The sequence below is a fragment of the Felis catus genome, chromosome D1, assembly GCF_018350175.1.
Source record: "Felis catus isolate Fca126 chromosome D1, F.catus_Fca126_mat1.0, whole genome shotgun sequence".
NCBI lineage: Eukaryota > Metazoa > Chordata > Mammalia > Carnivora > Felidae > Felis > Felis catus.
In genome coordinates, this window is record NC_058377.1 from 75,355,367 (window position 1) to 75,370,411 (window position 15,045).

The window sequence follows — 15,045 nt, forward strand, 5'->3', positions numbered from 1 at the left end:
AGAACATATTAGTCCTCAAACCACTCACTCAGATCTCTTTTTTCTCAACCCACTGTCAGGTCTCTTTCTCTCTCTCTCTTTCAAGGTGTTTTCCTCTTGACCTTTTAAACAGTTCTTTGGTCTTTGTCAGGAAAGAACTCACTCAGGCTTGCCGTCCTAGACTCTGTACCCATTTGCCACCTCTGTTCAGGTAGCTTTGAATACTGGTGAGAATCCAGGGAGCTCCATCCTATCCTTATGATGCCCTGGTAACCCGTAAGCACCTACTCTTTCCAGTGGTGCTTCTAGAACAGTCCCCGAAGTAGGAAGTTGCAGAATGTCCAATCTGGAAGGAACTTTTTTTTTTTTTTTAACATTTATTTATTTTTGAGACAGAGAGAGACAGAGCATGAACGGGGGAGGGGCAGAGAGAGAGGGAGACACAGAACTGGAAGCAGGCTCCAGGCTCTGAGCCATCAGCCCAGAGCCTGACGCGGGGCTCGAACCCACGGACCGCGAGATCATGACCTGAGCTGAAGTCGGACGCTTAACCGACTGAGCCACCCAGGCGCCCTGGAAGGAACTTTATAACTAGCTCTGTCCCTCACTTCAGATGGAGGAACTGAAGCACAGAGAGGAGAAGCAACTTGCCCAAAGTCACACAGGAAGCAGAGACAGGGCCAGAATAAGGCCCCACCCCTCCTGTTCACCCTCTGCTGTCCTTCCTTTGAGGATTCATTTCTACATACAAGAGCCAGACCAGAATTCAACATCCTTACTGAGTAAGAATTACAGCTCTCGGGGCACCTGGGTGGCTCAGGCGGTTAAGTGTCCGACTTCAGCTCAGGTCATGATGTCACGGTTTGTGAGTTCGAGCCCCACATCAGGCTCTGTGCTGAAGCTCTGAGCCTGGAGCCTGCTTCGGATTCTGTGTCTCCCTCTCTCTCTGCCCCCCGCCCCCATTCATGCTCTCTCTCTCTCTCTCTCAAAAATAAATAAACATTGAAAAATTAAAAAAGAAGAATTATAGCTCCCACTTATAGAGTGTTAACTGTGTGTGATGCATGGTGCTAAGTGCTTTTCATATACACCTCATCTCATTGTCACCAACTACTCTATGAGGTGAAATCCATTTTAAAGATGAGGAAACTGAGGTGATCACTGAGGTGATGTGCGCTGGCGGGTGCTGGCTCTTGAGAGCCAACTGTACCTGTCTCTTCCTAGTTCTGTAGTCCGTGAGTGCACGTCACTCGCTGAAATCAGCCACCGTGGCTGTATTTACACCACAGAATTGGCGAATGCTGCAAATCGAGGCTTTCCTCCATCTCCTGCACCCTCTTCCCCAGAAGATCCAAGTTATCAGCACACTCCTTGGCTTCGTATAAGCTAAGCAGCTTGCTCAGGGGCCCACAGCAGGGATGTGAGAGAGCTTGGACGTATACCCACGGGCGTCTGACTTCAAAGCCTGAGCTCTTAGCCATCACCCTGTGCTGCCAGTCACCAAAGCCAGGTTTTCGGGGACTCGTTCCCCCTGTGGATGGTGGTGGTGGTACAGAGAAAGCAGCTTCCTTGGGTCTGATTACGTAGGATGGTGGCAGGGTGTGAGATGCCCACCTGCCGAGAACCCACACCCGGTTGCGGGGGAAGGTGCCCCCAGAGCGTTTCCCAGACGTCACAGGAGGTCTTGTGCTTTTAAGTCTTCCAAACACACTCAACCTCAGGGCCTTTGTGGCTGTGCCCACGGCCTTAAATGCTTTTCCACAGGGAAGCACAGAGCTTGCTCCCTCCCCTCCCTCTTGTCTGTGCTCTTCCTCGAGCAGCCCATCCAAAATAGCAGCGCGTCCGTTTCTATTCACACCCTGGCATTTATGTTCGTAGTACTTATTGTTGCCTATCTTCGTGACACACGTGCCTTTGCTTTTCAAAGTCTTCCTCTCCGGGGGGACGTAAGCTCCACGCAAGTTAGAACCGTGTCGGGCTCACGTTGTAGCTTCAGAGTGTAGACTAGGGCAGGCTCGGATGGATAAAGTGCTCAGTCTCAGCTGTTACTCAATCCTACCTGCTGCCTTTCTTAGATGTGCCTTAGGTGGTCGACTGCCAGCCTAGATGTTCACTTGTGAAGGCAAAGGGCCTTCTCCTTGGCTCTCTGACTTCGCTGGCCCTTCAAAGACCACAGCTGCCTTCTGTCTACCCTGGAGCTGCTTCTTTCAACTTCTTCTCCCCCCCGCCCCACACTTCCCCCCCGACCTGCCCAATAGGCCAACAGTCACATCTATCATTGCTGATTTGCTGACAAATAATTATTACACATTTCTAAAAGGAACTTTTGACTCCAAGAACTAATGGCATTCCCACCTTAGAAGGTAAATGTGGCTATGCCATTGACACTGGCTATTTAAGGAGCATGGTTGGGGCTGATTGAACATGACCTTTGAGAAGAGAATGTGAAAGGACTCAGGTAACAGCCCACAATGGGAGTGGCTGCAGGGACCCTGGGCTGAGCGCCTTTTCACTCATTCTGACCTGCAGGGTCACAGTGAAGCTCTTTCTCATATTGCCTGGGTCACGTCTGGCAGTAAATACATAAACTCTCTCTCTCTCTCTCTCTCTCTCTCTCTCTCTCTCTCTCTCACACACACACACACACACACACCCATCCCTTCCTTTCTTATTTCAAAAATCTTACATGTTTACTGTAGAAAATTTAGAATATATGGACAGGGTAAAAGGATAGCTAAAAGTTACTTTTAATGATACCTCCGAGGTAAGCGTTGTGACTGTTTTGGTCAGTTTTGCTTTTCTAGTCTTCTTTCCCAACTGATTAACATCTGTGTTTTTTCTGACCTACAGTTTAAAAAACTTCATCCCTCATGGACATCCCTCCAAGCTACACACCGTCGCTTTTACTAGCGAGAGAGTATTTAGTTGTACGCAGGTAATTTATTTCACCCATCCCCGACTGTTGGGCAGATAGACTGTTTCCGACTCTAGATTGTTAATACTGGGATGGACTTTCTCATTGGTATTTCTTGGAACAGATAGTGATTATTCTCATAGTCATTAATGTCAATTATTGCAAACTCAATCTATGGACTGAATGTGTGTGACCTACCCCCCCCCCCGCCCCCTCCCCCCAACTCATGCGTTGAAGCCGTAATCCCCAACGTGTTAGGAAGTGAGGCCTTTGGAGATGATTAGGTTCAGATAAGGTCATGAGGGGGGAGCCCCATGTTAGCATTAGTGTCCTTATAAGGGGATGGAGGGACCAGAGCTTGCTCTCTCCGCCATGTGAGGATTCAGTGAGAAAACAGCCATCCATCAACCAAGAGGAGAGCCCTCGCCAAGAACCCCACCGTGCTGGCACGCAGGCTCCAGAACTGTGGGAAATAAATGTCTGATATTTATGCTACCCAGCCTCTCCTGTTGTTATAGAAGCTGCTTCACTGAATCCTCCACGTATCCTTACAACAGTGGTGTCTATATGGCAACCATGACCTTGCCTCTGGACCTTTGCATGTTCTGCTCCCTCTACTTGCCTAACCCTTTCCAAGCTTCTTCACCTGATTATCATAGGGTCTTCCTGCTGCCCCAAGTCATACATTTCCTTACGTTTGAATATTTAAAAAGATGATGAATCTAACGGCCAGCGTGTGGATTTGTGGTGGTAGTGAGTTGTAGACATAATCCCTCTTCACTCTTTAAGGCACAGCTTAGCCCAGGCAGTAATTCCTGGGTTGTCCTAACCCATGGGCTAATCTTTCTTTCTACTACTACTCACATTGCATTGCCGTTGCCCGCTTGTTTGTCTCCTCCTGAATCAGGACCTTCCTGAGAACAGCAAACATGTATTTTTTTGTTCCTGTATACCCAGCTCCTAGCAGCTCAGTAGCCGGGCCCCGGGACAGGTGCCGAGGGCAGGGGTAGGTGGGGAGCAGGTCTCATTGTCTCCTTTCTCCCCCGCTGAACAGGTAAATGGACTTATTTCCTCATTCCAGGCCCATGGAGAGCTCCTTCTCAGAGCTCTTTGTGGGTAGGTCAGAGCATTTCACCTGCCCCGCCTTTGAGGGGCCATTTCAGACCATGGTGGATGTATTTATTTGCTCTGAGCAAGAGTGGGGAGAAAGCTTGGCAGAGGGAAGTTTTGGTAATTTGTGTCCACATGGCTGTAGAGAGCTTCCAAGAAACCAGTTACCAGCACAGCAGCTGTTTTCACGGTGCCTCGCAATGATACTCAGTCAGGGGAAATGCTTGAGTTTCAGCTTTACGAAAAGGCCTGCTGAAGATATCACCTTTCCCCTGCTGGACCTGCCACCAGCCCCAGACAGTGACTGTGAATGAAGTTGGCCATTTGAGCTTTTCAGTGTCCGCTCCTCCCACTTTCTCCCCTCCCCACTCTCCCTCCTGGGTCTTTGTCTTTGTTCTGAGGTCATCTTCCCTTAATCTGCCTCTGGGTGACTTTTTGTCTTGTTTTTTATTGCTTAACTCTAACTCCAGATAGAATACAGTACCTGTTGTATGGGAATACGCCCTGCCCACAGCTAAGAGATAGAGGATGTCCCTTTCCAGCTGGGGAAGGTGGGGGAAGGCTTCAGGCAGGAGGCAGCTGATTCTTGAAGGATGGGTAGGATTCAAATAGCTAAAGAAGCGGTATAGGAAGGGGAAACGTCATTCCAAGCTCAGGCAGGAGTAAGTTACGGTCAGGAAGGTGAGGACTGAGGCTGAAGCAAGCATTCGTGTATAATGTTTACAAAGTGCCCTCCATATGCTGCCCGCTTGCATGTGTGGGTAAACCAGATGTCCCCCAAGTCCTTGGTTCTCCTGCTCACGGATCGGTGTGGGCTCTCCTCACTTTACTCCTATGACAACCCAGCCTCTAAACTCAGTACCTCTCCAAACTCAAGCCTAAGGAATCCATGATCATAAACACATTGGTACCCAGTGTAGAGTTCACTGCATATGTTGTAGAAGAGATGCGGGAATGGGCTTACATTTTAGACTTCACCACAAAGAACTGGAAATATCCATTAGATATTTCTGTTCCCCCCAAACTCCCTACTCACACCATGGTGTGGAGGGGTGTTGCTCCCTCCTTCCCCCAGTCTCTGTCTTACTGGCCCTTTTTATCTCCTCGATTCTTGCTTATGAACTTCACCTTTCTCACACTGCATCAGCCAACTCTTACCACCCAACTTATATACTACCGATGCATCCTGTTAGTCAACAGAGCCCCTCAGTTTCTTGATCTTAGCACTTGGAAGCCACCGTCCTGCAAGGAGGTTTATTTGGCTCAATTTTCCAAGCAAATATAATGCCTTCAAGCCCCAGAGAAATTCCGTGGCTGATATAGTCTCCTTCTTGTTACATGCACATTTTCTCCTTCAACCTCCTACAACTACCCTTCTGTTATCTTCATGGTATACATAAGACAACTGAAAAAAAAGAGAAATTAATTGCTTTGCCCAAAGTCACACAGCAGCCAACAAGGCAAAGGTGAGACCTGAACACTGTCACTTTTTAAATGTATAACAGCCGCCTCTTCTACAGGGAATGTGAGGAAGGTGACTTGGATGGGAGCAGGGTTAGACAGGTAGATTGGGACCTGTGTTAGGTTCCAGGGTTGCCATAAAAAAAAAAAATACCACGCCAGGGTGTCCTCAAATAATAGATGTGTTCGCTCATCATTTTGGGGCTCGGAGTCCAAAATCAAGGCATTACTGGGGTTGGTTCCTTCTAGAGGGTTCCTCCAGGTTCCTTCCTTCTGAAGGAGAATCTGCTTTCTGCCTCTCCTGGCTGCTGGTGGTTGCCAGCGATTCTTGGCACGTAGACACAGAGTTCTGATCTCTGTCCTCGTTTTCGCATGGCATTCTCTTCTCTGTGTGTCGCTGTGTCTTCACGTGGCCTTGTTATGAGGACACCGGTCACTGGATTTAGAGCCCACCCTAGTCCATTGCGAACTCATGTCAACTAATTACACCTGCAAAGACCATATTTTCAAATAAGGTCACATTCTGAGGTTTCAGGTGGATATGACGCTTTGATGAGACACCATTCAACCCAGTATAGGACCGGTTCATAAAGGTCCTGGAAGGTGATGCTGAGAAATGCAGATGGTGGGCAAGGAACAATCATGAAGGGTTTGTGAGGAGGAGGATGGCAGGATCCGACCGAAAATCCCTCGCCTGGTTCCGTGTGATTTCCTTATCGCCACAGCTCCTTGTGCCTTGTTGCTTTATTAAGGACTTGAACTGGGTGGGCTTCCGCCAGCAGGTGAATGCTTTCTGAGAGTGGCAGCCTTTCCTTTCTCTTGGAAACTTTGCACTTTTGGAGACGTTTTGCGCCTGCCTCCGTCGTGCCTTGGGCTAATCACTATGCCGCTTGAAACTATTTAAAGCCTGATGCATTAGTCACAACAAATCTGCTCCCGCTGGGAGTTGAAAAGACTGAACAGGGCGCCAGCTTCTTTTGGGTAAGTGCGGTTTGTTTTCCCCCTCACGTCATTTGCACCCAGCCTCTTGGATTGCTTGGACTGATTCAGGCACAGAGTCCCTTTCCTGAGTTGTCCCTGATGCAGGGAGAGCTGCCAAAGGCTAGTCGGGGCACCTTGGAAAGGGCAGACGAGGGCCAGGGGCTGAGGCAGGGCAGGGAGTGAGAGCAGGAGGGGCCGCTAGGCTTGCCTGATCCGCGGGAAAGACCCTGACGCTCAGCGGACACACCATGCCAGCTGGAAGCAGTTGTAAAAGCCTGGGGTGACCTTGTCAGTGCCCTGCTCTGACCCACCCCCAGAAACGCTGGGCTATGTTGATGTGCCTTGAAGCTGGGAGAGCACTAGAACTTTGGCCCTGCCCTAGTGGCAGAAGCCACAGTCCCCATCTGCCTTTGTGGCTTTGCCAAACCCTCAACCCGCCTGCATGGGAGCCGGCTCGGGAGAGACACGGTTGGCCTCAGTGAGTGTGCAGAGGCCCAGGGCTTCTATTTATTTTGAGCAGGAATACACAAAGAGCATGGCAGGCTTTCCCCAGCCTGGGCCTGACCACGTGTTCAGATTCCAGGGCTGTAGGTCAGGCGAGGAAGCAAGCACGGCGTGGGGCTAGGAAGAGCCTTTTGGGGTCCTGAATCGGAGGCTTTCTGCCCTCTGCTCCGGCTAGCTGTATGATCTCGGGCAAGCTGTCCTGAGCCTCAGGTTTTTCAGCTGTAAAATAGAGCGGGTAGGTAATGCCTGGCCCTCGGAGGGTTTTAGAGGCATGAATGAGAGGATTTACATACATGTGCTTTGCAGGCTGTATCGTGTGCAATGGGAGAGTGGGACAGAGGGTATGCGTTCTTGTATCTGCTACGCAGTAATAGCTTACATTTATCGAGGGTGTGATACGTGCTACAGGTTCCTCTGAGTACTTCTCATGGATCGTTTAATATAATGCGTACAATCGCCCTGGGAGTTAGTACTATTATTATCTCTCTTTTACCGACGAGGAAACTGTGGCCGAGAGAAGTTAAATAATTTGCTGAAGGCCCAAAAGCTAATTAGCTGTGAGGGTCCAGTTCAGACTCTGGGGCCTGCAGGCCTCACCGCCAGTCTATACCGCCTCTCTCCCATGCCCAAAGAATGAATTTAAAGCTTCCAGTTAGTGGGACCTCGTCTTGACAAACCCTGAAAATATGTCATCTCTCCCCCTCACAGAAGCCTTGTGAGACAAAATTATCTCCTCCACCTTATGAGTGAGGAATCTGTACACGTTAGTTCCCTCCATTTATTGGGCACCTACTACTCCATCCAAGGCGGTGGGGACACAACCGTGAACAAGATGAGGGGGTTCTTGCCTTCATAGACCTTCTATTTTAGTGCCAGGGAGACAGGTAGTGAAATGCCTGGAGAAAATCATTTCAAACCATGGTGAGGGTGATGAAAATAAAACCGAGTGAAGCGACAGAGGGAAGGGAGGCCAGGGAAGGCCTCTCTGAGGGGGGGACGTTGGAGCTGAGACCGGAAAGGTAGTGAGATGTGTGAGGAGGGGCTTTCTCAGGTGGAGGAACAGTGGGGGTCTGTGAGGAATAGAGACGGGGCTGGAGCAGCTGGAGGAGGGGAGCCCAGGGAGTGAGAGGAAGCATGGATCGGGCCACGGGAGCAGGAGGCAGTGGCCACGGCAGAAAGTGAGGTGACTATCAAAGGAGGCAGTGAGGGCCAGGGACCTTCTCTCACCGACGCCAGTTTCTTGGCATTGTCGGCCATGTGTCCAGTGAGGGATGATGGGATGATGGCTGAGGAAAGGCCCAGGCCCGGGCAGGTGGGCAGCATCCTTGGTGGGTGGGCCGTGGCTTGCAGCCTGTGGAACCATCTTCCATTTTGCTGCAGGGCAAACGGACAGCGGGTCTGAGGGCTTAGGGGTTCCCTCCACAGCTACACAGGCTGGTCGTCATAGTCCTGTGCATCCAGGAACTGGCCTGGCTGTGACTAAACAGCTGGCTGCCGAACTGGGAGTGAGACCTTCCCAGCGGGGCAGAGCAGTTTCTTTCTTTCTTTTTTTTTTTTTTAAGTTTGAGAGAGAGAGCGTGGGGGAGGGACAGAGAGAGAGAGAGAGAGAGAGAGAGAGAGAGAATCCCAAGCAGTCTCTGTGCTGTCAGCACAGAGCCCCACATGGGGCTTGAACCCACAAACCATGATATCATGACCTGAGCCGCAATCGGACACTTGACCGACTGGGCCACTCAGGCGCCCTGGCAGAACAGCTTTCTTCTGCCCACCTTCACACACTCTCCTGCCCAGGAGAGTGTTGATCTTAATTAATAACCTCCTCTGGGGATTCTGCAGGACCCTGTCTATGGAGAATTGCAGGTGTATGTTCTAAAGAGCCTAATAAGATTTTTTTCCCCCCTTGAGAGGAAGGAGATGCTTTGTGTGATAGGTCAGAATGAGATCCTGAACTTTGGACCGGGAAGACACTCAAGACAGTCCTGCCCAGCACTCTCACTGATGACAAGAGACTAAGGCTCGGGTGGTACTTAACCCAGCGTTACAAAAAATAGTTGGTGAAAGGCTTTCTGGGGAAAGAGAGAAAGCTGACCAAATACACTTTTCCTGGCTTAGTAAACGGAATGAACTGATCCTTCCACTGAACAGAGGCTAGCAGCAGATGAGAGTGGAGCTTCTGATATCCAGTGAGGGGCTGGTCCCCCATGCAGGACTCATGGGCTGGCGGTTCTTGGGCAAGTCCCTTAATGTCTGATTCTTCAGCTTCCTGGTCCGTAAAATAGAGACAATAATAGACAGTCACCTAAAGGGGTTTTTATGGGAACTGAATAAAATAACATAACCTATATCAAGGGCTCATCGCACAGTGAGTGTTCAATAAAAGATTACTGCTATTGCCATTTGGGGGTGCAGATCAGCAGTGATGGAGAGCATATGAAAATGCTCAGGAAGGGCAAGCCCACCTACAGATGACATTGCTGTGACCTTGAGCGGAGGCCGCCAAAACGTCCCTCAGAGTGAATTTTTATCCATTCCCCCCCAAAAGTTTATCTTTCCATTTGCCTCTATTTCCTGAAAGGCAATATCTAAGAGAAAAATATCCCCTAGTCTATCCCAGCATCTGAATTAGAGTTTTAGAACAGAGTCTGGTCTCTATTCCACAAGCCGCCCCAGCTCATCTGCCAGGGTGTGAGCCTAGGCACTGTTGCTGTGACAGGCAGGTGGAAGAGAGGTACCTAGCCCCACCCAGCGGTTGTGGGATCCCATCTTTTGTCCCAACTCAACTCAACCCCAGGACAACACAGGAGATTTGTAGGATGACAGCTCATCTTCTCCTACAGGTACCATGTTATGATTTCAGGTGAAATCATCACTGGACAGTGATGTCTGTGATTAGTCATTTCCCTTCTGGCTTGGGGAGGAGACTGCAGGCACGTGGAAGGAACCAGAAGCCCCATGCGCACAGCCAGTGACTCACAGGCCCTGAGAACTGACCATTCATGGTGACTCGGCATTGACTCGACCCTCGGCATTGACTCTGCAGGGGCCTGGCTGGGCCTCACCACGTCCTGTTTCTTTCCCCTCTGCTGAATGCAGTCCCCATCTTCATGTTAGGAAACATCTTGTCGAAAACAAAATGAGAAGAACAAGAGAGAAGAATCAAGAGCCCTTTCCAAGAAGGAATTTAGCTGGGAGAACTGAATCCTTTAGCTGGGAGGACTGAATCCTGTCTAATACCCTGGGTTAAAAAGAACCAGCTATGAACTGCAAATGCAGTTGACTTTGGCCCTGAGATCTGTAGGGAAAACCAGAAAAAGAAATAGTAACGAATCAGCAGCATAAGTGATATTTGCTTGTGAGCTCTTCTAGCCGTGTGCGTGAATAAGGAATTCTGTCCCAGGGTCCTATAGAGTTTGCTTTGTGCCCCAAAGTGTGGAGTTTGGAAAAATACCAGCCCTGGCAGTTCTTCTGCTTTGGGGAATAAAAGGAAACTCCCATGAGAATCCTGTTTCTTGGAAAACCATTACTCACCGGAGCCCTGTGTTCGGACGGAGGTTCAGAGTGAGTCTGAAAGGGCTCGTGGGGAATCTGAGCACAGGGGCCGCTCAGTCTGTGCCCAGGCCCAGAGCCAAGGACGTCTATGTTGCCCAGGGAGAAGGCACTCGGGGGGCCCTTGGGGCTCTGGGGAGTCATTTACTCATTCATCTTCTTTTTATTGAGGACCTGCTGTGCACCAGGCACTGTGCTAGGCACGATAAAACAAGAATAGCGAGGTTTCTGTCGTCATGGGATTTACCTTCTCGTGGGGAGATACAGACAAACCACAAGTAGGCAAGTGCATTAATACGTTTACTTCAGAGAGCGGCGAGTGCTGTGAAGACGGGAAGGCAGGGTGACATGTTCACGAGCAACTGGGGGTGATGTTAGACCATGTTAGAGCTGAACGACCAGCCGTGGGAAGACCAGGGGAGCCTGCCTGATCCAGGTAGTGGAATCACCAACACAGAGGCTCCGAGTGGGGACAGCTGTGGCTCCTGCAATGTGTATAACAATGGCCAGTGTCACTGGAGCCTCGAGAATCAGTGGCTCCTTTTCAGATTGATACGTGACGTGCTAAATCACCCCACTGCAGTGTCCACTTGGATAGCCATCTCCTGGAGGCAGGGTGGGAAGGAGGGTCTAGAACTCCTTTGGAGACAAGCAGGAATGATTGGTTAGAGGAGTAATCCTTCCCTCCTCCTCACCTCCACAGCTAACCCACCATCAAGTCTGTGGGCTCACGCTCCCCGTTTTCTCTTAGGAAGTCCACTTCTCATCATGCCCACCACTTTCACCCTGATTCAAACCACCCAGCATCTCTCCCCAGGTCTACCGGAAAGGCCTCTGAAACTGGTTTCTCATGCATGGTCTTGCCTGTCCCTGGTCTACTCTCCACACTGTGGTCAGAATGATCTTTTAAAACCTCAGATCTAGGGGCATCAGGCTGGGTCAGTCGGGGAGCATGTGACTCTTGATCTCGGGGTTGTGAGTTCAGGCCCCGCATTGGGTATAGAGATGACTTGAAAGTAAAATCTTTAAAAATAAATAAATAAAACAGTAAAAAGACCCTTTCAGGGCTAATCATGCCCCATACGCTTCACAGTACTTTTCCATGACTCCCCATTGCTGGGTCAGGATTCGGACCCAAGTCCCCACAATGACATGCAAGGCTTTGTCTATACAGACCCTTATTTCTTCTCTAGCCTGTTTCCAGCCATTTGTGGCTCCACGTTCTGTTCTGGCTACGTAGGCTTTCTTCCAGTTCCTCCAATACGCTGTACTAGTTTTGGCCTCAGGGCCTTTGCACAAGACTCAATGGCTCCATTAATCTCTTCTCCTTCCATGCACCCTGGCCTTAGCAACTTCTACTCAGGCTTCAGCGTATCTGTTACTTCAGCAGGGATGTCTTCCTTGCTCTTCACCATGGTGATATTACACTGGGTCTTTGCTTCCATGTTCCCAGTAGTGCTTCATAATTGTTGTCCTAACTCTCAACACACGTATATTTGCTTGCAATGGCTCTTTCCTGCCTTAGTCCATAAGCTCCAGAAGGGTGGGAACCATGCTTGTCTTGTCCATTACTGTGTCCTCAGCACTTAGCGTCTGGTGCACAGACACTCAATCTGTATTTGCTGAGGCAGGGAAGGAATGAGTGCTCGCAAAGACCTTGACTCCTAAATGTTCCACTTGAATGTGCTACTTGCTTTCAACAAAATGAAATAACAGGAGACTGTCTGTATTTTCTGTTCCTTTTCTCTACCCTATAGAGATGGTGATTGATATCTGGAGTTCAAGAATAAGCATAGTGAGCAGGAATTCTGGCAGATGAACAACCTGCTTAGGAAGTCTGTTCTTGCCTTCGACTATCAGAACAGGGTTATTTTCTTTGGCCCCAAAAAGTCTAAGACTGTGTGTACTCAGGGAAACGGTATAGACCCACAGTGTGGAGCCAGGGCCAGGGGTGAGACTCAAATAATAATCAAGTGGAAGAGGGTTGTGTGAAGCCTGGTGGGGGACATTGCCTTTCTCAGCGGCCGAGGAATTGGAACATTCCCCCTTGTGTCAATGTGGAAGTGAATGAATTAAGTTCCGTTTTATGCCGTGCCTGGAAAAATACCAATGCTATACTCGCGTAGTTTCTGAAAGCAAACCCCAAATGCCACTCAGTCTCGGCTCTATGAGAGTCTGTTACAGAGGAAAAGAGTCAACATTCACTCACAGATTATGGGAAATACCACTGAAGTGGAAAAAGATTATGGCCGTGGATTTTTACTTTTTTGAGGTTATGTACCCCTTTGCAACTCTGACAGAAGCAATGGACCCTTGCTCCCCTTCATGTCCCTGACCCTCTGCAAAATATATATCCATATAACAACATCCTCTCATCCATGGAGACCCCTGGAGGGCCATAGCCTCAGGTTAAAAATTCCAGTTACTGGATCTGGTTGGAAACTGAGCAGAAATAAGCTAGTAAGAAATGACGTGGAAGGACAAGTTACACAATGTTTGGCCCAAAGAATAAAACAGAAGCACTGTGTAATTAGATAGTTCTTTGCAAGTTGGTCGGCACAGGGTGGCCATGTGCATCAGAGCGAAGTAAGGCAGACCTCTAGGGTCTGAGGGGAAGCTACTCCGAGTGTTTCCCCAGATTTAGCCAACCATGGTGATCCCTTGGCCAAAATCCACCTTGAGGCCAGGATCTTAGTCTGTCACGTTCAGCACTGGTCCTCAGTGTCTCACTCCAGTGCTTGGCACTTAGTAGGGGCTCAATAGATACTTGTTGAATGAATGAATCCATGAGACTAGCCTGGGTTGCCTCACTTCACTCTGGCTTCCTCTCCTTAATTTTGTTGTGGGTTTATCAGATTTTAGTTTTTCTTTAGTTGTTCGAGAAATGTGTGTTGAGGTCGGTGATATGGTGGCATGTGTTAGTTGAATTCACAGTTGAGGTCAATTCTAAAATTACACTAAACCCTTGGGTGGGGAAAAAAAAGCCGTATTTGTTAGAGCCTTCTGGTGGGGCATACTTGTTCTCTAAGCACAGAGTGACATGAGATTGAAGAGCTTCTGCTCTGGGAGTGCTTGGGAGTGACAAGAGCCTCAGTTTCCCCAAATGTAAAATGGGACATGAGAAAGAAAATTATGCGGTTAAAACCCTTAGCACAACTCTTAGCAACACCTACATATTGTCTTAATGAATGCCTGCCATTTTTATGATTACCTAACTCCTCTGCTGCACAGTTTATTGGTTCCTTTTGGGTTCTCTTCCCTTAGCTCACAGCTCTGAACCCCAGAAACTGTTGCTGACTATACAGTGGGTCAAGTGCAGCCTTTTAAAAGTCCCAGAATCAGGGGCACCTGGGTGGCTCAGTCAGACAAGTGTTTGGCTTTGGCTCAGGTCTTGATCTCATGGTTCGTGACTTTGTGCCCCGCGTCAGGCTCTCTGGTGTCGGCACGGAGCCCTCTTCGGATCCTCTGTCTTCTCCTCTGTCTCTCTGCCCCACCCCTACTTACACTCTGTCTCTATCTCAAAATAAATAAATAAACTTTGAAAGAAAAATGTTGAAGAAAGTCCCAGAATCAATCATGGCTACATTTAAGGGCTGTGAACATTACTACTTTCCTCCCTTCCTATTTTTCCACATTTTAAAATTTCAATTAATAAGCACGTGTTACTTCATAATTTAAAAAGTACTGAATGAGAAAAAGGTATTGTAATAAAAATGTGTTTATCCCATGTTGCTCAATTCAGAGGTAGAAAACAAGAACATTTTATCGTCTCTGGTCTGTAGAATCAATTCCAGGAAACCCGGGGGAACCCAACTTGTCCATTGTGTTGCCCACATAAAAATGCCCAAACACAGGTGCCAAGAAAGGAAGGCTGCATGCCGGAGTAGACAGGGATGTGCTGCTCTGTTTAGTGGTCGTGGGGTTAAGCGCAGGGACCCCTGGCTTCATCTCCCGGCTCTCCCCACTACCCGGCTCTGCGTGCAACTTTGGACAAATGGCTCAACCGTTTCAGCCTCACTTTCCTCATCAGTAAAGTGGGAGAGACAGATGGAGAGATTCTTCCTTATAGATTGCTGTGGGAATGAATATCAGATACTTCACGCAGCAGAGTAGCTGTTCTATACATTCTTGTTTCCTTTCTGTTTTCCTAATAGCGTCGGTGACGTCATCCTTTACGTTACGTGTGTACATTTTGCACACACGCGTATATATAAATGTGTACATACATGTCTGCACTGTGATGTTGAATCATCGTCTCAGCCTGATCATGGCCACACTGGAACTCTTGATTTCTCGAACCTGCCCCGCCAGCTGCTCCTCTCTTAGCCTCCTGCACCGACACTCCCCTAGTTGTCCCACCTCAAAACCCGAGTTGTCCTTCGCTCCTCTCCCTCCCTCACATCCCGGATCCAGTGTGGCCACTCTGCTGATGTGCCTCAGAATCAGCCCCTTCTTTCCGCAGCCACTGCCCCCATCCCAGACACAGCCACCGTCCCCGTCCTCTCATTCCCGCGTGAGTATAAAATCTCCTGCCTGCACCCAGTGCCAGA

The 15,045-nt window shown here is 49.1% G+C and overlaps 1 protein-coding gene and 1 non-coding gene across 15 annotated transcripts in view; both read left to right on the plus strand.

Moving 5' to 3' along the window:
* The window catches only part of NAV2 (neuron navigator 2), a 742,802-nt gene that overhangs the window by 382,710 nt on the left and 345,047 nt on the right, over positions 1 to 15,045 (plus strand). The window lies entirely within an intron of this gene.
* LOC111556837 lies at positions 13,391 to 13,462 on the plus strand. The gene has a single exon (XR_002736553.2). It is a non-coding gene; the product is annotated as a small nucleolar RNA SNORD45 (small nucleolar RNA).